We start from the raw sequence: 8,094 nt of genomic DNA on the forward strand, positions 1-8,094 counted from the left end.
GCCATTATTAGTTTTTATTGCAGGCAGCACGGGGGAGGAATTTGATCAACTAACAGCAGTTCTTTTAAAACAAAGTCAAGCTATAAATTTCACTGACTGTGAATATGTGTGACAGGGTGTTTTGTACATGTAAACCAGTGAAAAATGGGAGTTATGCATGTGTGCATGTCTATCCATTCATAAGTGTATTGAGAGAGCTTGACATTTTATTAACAAATAACAGGATCAGCCTGCAATAAGCCTCATCACTAACCCACCAGTAGTCATGGCTGAATGGTTTTCTGCGTATTGTCTGGTACACCTGGGGGTCTGAAAGTGTAAATATATCTTTATAGATTTTGGCCACATGATACTTGTAATGGAGCTGATAAAAATGGACAGAAGTGAGCTGGGGAGATTAAACCATAAAAACTGAATATTAAATTACTTGTTGGCTATTTTGCTTCAGCAGACCTTCTCGCATCCAGGGAAAAACATCTTTTGTCATTCAGTGGTGAAAAGATGGCTTTGTTATGCTGGTTGCTCGTCCAAACCAAGGGCAAGCACTAGTTACACTGGTGCATGCACACATACTCACAAACATATGATCAATGTGTGCCCTTGGTGACTATGCAATGCAGCTGGGGGCGAGGAGCCACTGGTCTGACTAAGTCTAATGGTTCTTGGCTAATATTAATATGCTAGGATTTAATTTTTCCATCCAAAGAGTTTTGGTGTATAAAAAACATAACAATGCCTAGTATTTGAGGTGTGATACTTATAGAATGCAACACCATTGAGGAAAAAAGACATACAAATTAACCTTTAAAGTTAGGCAGTGGATGATATTTTCAAATCTTCAAATAAAGGCTGTCACAGACAAATGAGACAAGGACCAGTTTCTTATAAAAGGCTGGGCAAAAAATATTACAAGGGAGCGGAATTACCTTCATGGAATATTCAGTACAATTTACAATTGCATAGCATTATTTCCATCAATTCAACAATAGATTCTAGTCATACTTACCAATCTGCTGCACTTTGCAAAGTTTCTTTTAAACAGAAAAACTATTTTCATTCACCATTGAAGTCCAGTTGTTTCAACGCAGTCATTTTATTATTCACTGTTAAGCTGCTTTGAACGTACATTTCTGCAGATGTCTCACATGTAAAACTAGGAAAGGTAGGGATTATGCCCTTTGATCCACTGCAAGACCTTCACTGTAAAACAATTTAGCATGAATTGCTAAGTTTTATTGACATTAGCTAAACACTGATTTGAAAAAAAAACAGTGAAGTAGAAGAGACTGGAATGAAGAGCAATGCAGTGGTGAGTATGACATGACTATATCATACTGATTAGAAGAACTAGAATTAGTGCTTTGGAAATGTAATGTTAATCTTATACCTCAAAATGACGCTTATAAATTCACTTTAGTAGCTATGATGTTCAACCACAAGCATCAACACAGCTCACTGTTAATCTCTGTTTTTGTATAAGTTGAAAAGCTGAAACATTCTTAACCAATTAAGGGCATATGACTTAGTCAGACACTTTTGTTTGCATGCGAGTGCAGGTATGTTATCCACCATACTATTGGCTGTTTGGATCAGTCCCAACAGTCGACAGCTGACCACAATGGTCAGATGGGTTGGAATGTAAATGCAGAGTGACAAGACGTTCAAGTAGCACCTGATGAGTAAAAAAGGAGACTAAGAAGATTCGATTTTATCCTTAATAATAGATATAAAGATGGACATGTCTTTTTTGCACTGCAGTCTTCTTTATTGTGTATTTATCAGACCAATTCCAAGGAGTTATCTGTGTAATCCATTAATAAAAGTTCTTGCAGTGCAGTTTACTGGTGTGATGACATTTTGACTGTTATTATGAATTAAAATTTTATTTCAGAAGGGTAACAGGAAAGAAATTTGTAATTGTCAGATTTGTTCTGTTTATAATACAGTCATTTACTGTAGTGTTTCACTGTGTCTCTCATGGTGAAAATATACTAGGGCCAAAAGGATTAGGAAATGCCATCAGCGTGTGTGGGCCCCTCACAAACAAGAGGGTAAAAGGTTTCGTACCTGCTTCTGCATTTTCACCCTCATCTTCATCCTCATCCTCTGTGAAAGCTGGATCCTCTACGCTCACCTGATCCATCACAATACACTCTGCGACATCCGTCTAAAATCCATATTGAAAGATTACAGTTATAGATTAAAAAATGTTCTGCCTACTGTCTGTCTAAAATTATTACTAATATCCATTCCAAAATATACAAAATCAGCTGAAAAAAATCAGCTGTCAGTCGCATGCTGCTGTCCTAATAGTCCTTTTTCATGGCATAAATTTTGGTGTGTCATAGCAGGAAAAGCACAGCTGTAATTGAGAACATTAAAACAACCATTCCATTTAGGTAAATTACTTACAAGGGACCTGTGGATTCTGACTGACTGCCATGGTTTCCTGGGCCACCTGATGGAACTTATCTATCATTAAGAAAGTTTGTTTACCTGTGCTTTTCGCGTTATGACAAATCAAAATGTCTGGCTTGAAAAAGTTCTATTATTCCAAAGTCTGAGTTTAGCACACATTTGCAGCAAAATGCAGTACTTAATACAGACTGCCATTCTATTCAGTCAAAGGTGAAAAGAAGTTACAAGTTAAAGAATTGGTATTTAATTTTCTGGTTTGATTTTCAAGAATCTACTGCCCTATATTATCTTTCTAAATTTTCATTCACTTAACCCTTCCTTAAATGAGCTCCAGTTGTGTCGTTCTCTTTGGTGCTCCTGAATGTATTCCAGTAGCCTCTACTTTTGTCACTGAAGTTGGGTGACAAAGTTTGCTCCCAGTGTTAACATGGAGCCTAAAAAGTAAAAATGCAGGTCCAGTGTTTATTCAACTGCTTACCTTTAGAGATTCCAGCTGGACCACCTGACATTTCTGTAGAAGTTCCACAAACAGGTAGATAAGCAAGGCCTGCATAACAGTGGATAGAAAATATATACTTTTTGTTCTTCAGAGTGTGGCCAATGCATGCAATTTTTTTACAGATTGTATGTATATCAGCACATTTGCATACAATTATGTAACCAGATTACAGTTTAATTTCTCCAGTAAGACGATTTTTTAATTTCATGTAAACGCAATCCTGGTTACCATCACTGGGGTAGGGTATTAGGGAAACCTGATTTCCTCAGGTATACTTCACCTGGAGAACTCAAACTTTTATTTGCCATGTTTCTACCTGGCTTTTACAAATACACAAGTGTGACAAACGGCTGAAGCGTGGCGAAATAACAGCTTAGCAATGGATGAGAGGAAAGATCATCGTTCATTTATGGAGGCCAGCTTTAAGTGAGGGACCTTCTTCAAGTGTTAACAGGAGTGACAACAAGTGAGTGCAACAATATATAAGCACATACAGTGGCTTAATGACTCCTGATGTAAAACATCTGTGCCATTACACCATGCAAGATATCCTGTATGTGTCCCAAGTCACAGACAGGCTTCAAATAGAGTGCATGGATAAATGGAAATGTTCCTTTAAGGATCCAACATAATTTTCTCCGACATAATCTATTAATGTCCCAATCTCTAGGAAGATGGAATGTGTTCTATGCCTTGACACCAAAGAGAAGACATCGGATGTGAATATCCATTAATCTGACAAACAACAGGATACTTTGAATCTTTATGTCTTATCGAGCTTTTGTATTCACTGATATGCTGTTTGAGAGTGTGTTGTTTTGCCAATGTAAAGTTTATCACATGGACATTTAAACAGATAAACAACATTTCTGCACTTAATAGAAAATCTTTATCCTGTCCTAGGTGTGTTTCCACAAGGACAATGTGTGGCATGGCGAAGTTACTTAGGTTTGGGCAATAAACTGGCTCTATAAAAATTCTAATACAGATTATTCCCATTTTTATATTCAAAGAGAGGAGGATCTTTGAAATATAGGGCAAGACTTGGCTCTTTGGCCAAAACATGTCAGTATTTCAGGATTGTTTCCTCTCACTGTAAGCCTTGGGTGTATAAGTAGTGGGGCATTTTCTTTATATACTTTTTTAAGAAGGTCAGTACTTGGTCTTGACAAGGCCTCCTCCTCCAGAGACTGACTATCCCCTGTCTAGCATTTGCTTGCTTCTCAGTGTAGTCTTAACATCTTAAGATGTGTGTTTGTGCTCATTTAACAACATCTTAATTTTCAAAAGACCATGCCAGTCTTTTAAGAAAATAAGAGTCCATTATGGCCGTGTAGTACTTACCTGGACAAAAAAGCCAACAAGAAAGGAGACAAGGAAGGGCCCCAGTCCAGCATGGGCTATCGTTACTGGAAGACCTAGAAATTGATATAATGTAGAACTGCTTCTGAATTTGATTCCCACCTAAGGAGATTTGAAAACATGTGATAGACAATGTCTGACTTTTTATCAGCATATTTACCTATCTATCACTGTCTATCACTGTCTTTGCTCATCTTTCTCTCTCACAGACACTCCTTTCCACTCTGGTTCAAACTTACCATAAAATTTAATGGATAGTGCTGATTTCAATATGAGATTTAAGTGATTGAACAAGTATTAACTTGGAAGAGCTCCACCTTTGTGGAACTACATGAAGACCCTGCTGAAAACAAAGTAGTTAAATGTAATGTCCCATGTAATTTCCACCTCTACAAAAATCTCTCTGGTGTTAACAACACTTCATAAACCACAGTTTAATTTGCTCTGCCAATGAAAACCAAGAGATGGACAGAGCTTTAATTATGTTCCAAATGAAATGATATTACAAAAAAAGAAGTCTAGTACAAAGAACAAATATAGCTCAACAAAGTTTTTATATCATATTAGTTGAGTCAAACATAAACTATACACACCTATATAATTGCAATTCAGCACAGTAACCTTTCAAATAACTTTGTGAAGCTTCAGGTTTTCTGGAGACTGTGTGAGAAAGATGTTAATTTTAGAGTACATTTTCCAGATGTAGTGTGTGGTGCTGCCGATCGTAGAATGAATATATGGCAAAATGTTCCTGTTAGTTTGTCCTATCCAGAACTCTGTTTATGAAGAGTGTGCCAATGGTGTGATCTCTAAATTTGTTACAATATGTCTCTTGTCAGGAGTATATTCCCCAAATTCCATAAATCCAATCTCATCAAAGTTCCCTTAAACAAACTGGTCATCAGGTATGTTTTTTCTGGAATTATGATAGTCACTATTTGTGTTCCCCAATTCTAATTGATCATCCTATGCATGCACTCTAAATTCAGCTTGTCATCAAATGTATGTTCCCCAAATCCAACTGTTTATCAAAGCATGTCATGTAATGTCAAGGTCATCAGATGTCAATGTAAAAGTTCACCAACTGGGAGTTCTTCAAACCAAATACCAAGTGAGTGATCCTCAAATTGAATTGTCACCCCCTACTGGCCATTAAGTGTGATTTCCTCAGACCTACGGTAAGGTTTGTGTTGCGCAACAAATACAAGCGGGAACATATCCTCAAACCCACGAGTTTCAAGTATGACTGTGATGTCCTGGTTTTTGGACTGTCAGTTAACTTTTGTGATTTCTGCATCTTAAGTAAGAAAATACAAGTACTCACCTAAGATTCCAGTTCCCAATATTGTTGCAATAGTCAAGAAATCTAGGAAGACAAACAGAGCTGAGTCAGATCAATCAAAGTATTCATAAAGTTACAAAATTAAGACCAACTTCATACCACAAATAGCTGTGCTGAAAAAAATTCAAGAGGTTCTCTGGGTAGTACAAGAAAATATTTTTTTAAAAATCATAGCATGTCCAATATATTTCTGCTCAGAAATGACAAAGGCCTTTTTAAGATGAAACATGTCATCGTCTGTTTACTTTAACTATCTGCTATTTGACTCAATCAGTCAAAAGTAATTCTCAAGGCTTGGGTAACAAGTCCTGAGTCAAGTCTCAAGTCAAGACACATAAGTCCCAAGACAGACCAATGAGTCCCAAGTCAAGAAAGAAAAGTCCTAAGCCAAAACTAACGAGTCCTAAGTCAAGTCCTAATCCTTAACTTTGCATTTCATATAATTATTTATCTGTCTACTGGTGGCAAAAAAAACAATCTATGGGACATTTATTTTATTATTATACTTGTTTTATTTGAAATGATTAAATTTTTCTCAACACTGTGTCAAAGAGGTGTTGAGTCAGCACCTTGTGTCGAAGTAATTTTGCTTGTGTAAAAATTAACAAAGATATTGATTGACATCCTCAATTTCCAGGTCAGGGACAGTTCAGAAAAGCAGATATAGATAAGACTGTACTAGAATAATCTACTATGCTGAAAATAGAAACCAACAGGCAGCACAAGCTCAAATAACTTTAGTACCAGCCATAATATCTCAGCTGAGCTTTATATCTACCCCTCTGTCTGCTTTTTCAATTTACTCACAGTTGTGGAAAAAAACACATTTTGCAAAACTGCATACATCATCTCTGAGATCATTCATTCTCACACAACTAACTTGTCCTACCTCACTGCTATCTCTGAGATTCAAAGCAAGCATCATAACAAATTACCTGACCACCCACTCCAGCTCGCCTGCCTTCACATTACTCCCCTTCAGCTGTAGATATCAACATACACAGACATATCAAAAGGCAAGATAAAAGAGGTTGTTACCGTCTGCCATACACAACCTCAGTACCCCATCATTACCTCTAAATCAACTGAAATGATGTGCAAACTGTGTGCTGTTGCCTGTGCTGCAGTTTGTAATTTTGTACCATCGTTATCACTGTATGAATGTTGGCTGCTGGGTTTTCTACACAACTGTATGATGTTTGTGTACGATGTTTTCATGTTTCTTAATGTTCTTTAACAAACTTGGGTATGCTATTTACCCCTCGGGAAAAATAAAACTAAACTTACTGACTAAAAGGGTGGTTTTTTTGTTACTGTGGATACAACATTTTGAACATCATCTACCTCTTTTGGAGGGTATTCGAAAAAGCACTGCCTGCAAGCTGAGCACTACATACAAGCTACAGTGAAATAGGCTTTTGATTTGATTTTTTTGATCAGACTGATCAAACTGATATTACAACTAGAAACATGTATATATCATCTCCATTACTTTATATGAACAATAAAAATACATAATCATTACTTTATTAAACAATAAGGCTCGTGATATCCTGCATTTTTCTTCTCGTCCACAAAGCCCATGAAAAGACCAAACCCAACAATGAATTGATCCTATCAACACATACTGTCTACCGTAGTCAATGCCTGATAAAAGGTCCTTTCGACTCTGCTGTGGCACTGCGCAGTGCTGACTTAACTTGATGCATGCTAGACCTAAAACAATGCACGCTGGTTAGACATTTTGTCTGACTGTCGCCAGCACTGCAGAATGTCACCATGTCTCACGACATTAAAACCTTGCGGGAGCAGATGGCCGCAGTTTTCTGAGACTGTCATCTAATGGTCAAAAACATTATGTCCTATGTCCTTTCTTAACCACCTTTCCTTGGCCTTGATGGAAAACGTCATGAGATCAAGGAAAGATGTGAAGAAGAATACATAACGACTAAGGAAAAAAGACAACCGTGGTCCAGAATCTGACTGCACTTACACTAGGCTACATAATAATGCAACGGCGGATAGATTGACATGGGGCGCTTTGAATGTTGCTGCCGCAAGGAATTTTGGGGCCACATTGTCTCATTTCCTTTTTTAAAGGATGGTCCAGTATACCCTACGCTAAAGGAGATAAGCTCGGAAGCACTACAGCACCTTTAGCATTTCACTCAGTTAGGAACCTAAGCAAAAAGACTATTTGACTGCAGCCTGAGTCAGGTGCTGCAGTTGCTCTCCTCCGGATGCACCAACTGGGAACCATCTCTGTAATGACAGAAATTTGTCCTATTTGGCTTAAGGCTTAACTGACACACATGAAGTATGGTACATTTTTATTGTAAGAACTTCAGATCTGTTACCTCCTAGCGTTATCTATCCCAAAGGGTATGCAAATTATTTGGTCTCCTCCCTCTGGCAGCTCATTTTTTAAATACTATACCATATACTATAGTTTTAATTTCCAGCAAGAAAGCTG

The sequence above is a fragment of the Xiphias gladius genome, chromosome 6, assembly GCF_016859285.1.
Source record: "Xiphias gladius isolate SHS-SW01 ecotype Sanya breed wild chromosome 6, ASM1685928v1, whole genome shotgun sequence".
Taxonomy (NCBI): domain Eukaryota; kingdom Metazoa; phylum Chordata; class Actinopteri; order Istiophoriformes; family Xiphiidae; genus Xiphias; species Xiphias gladius.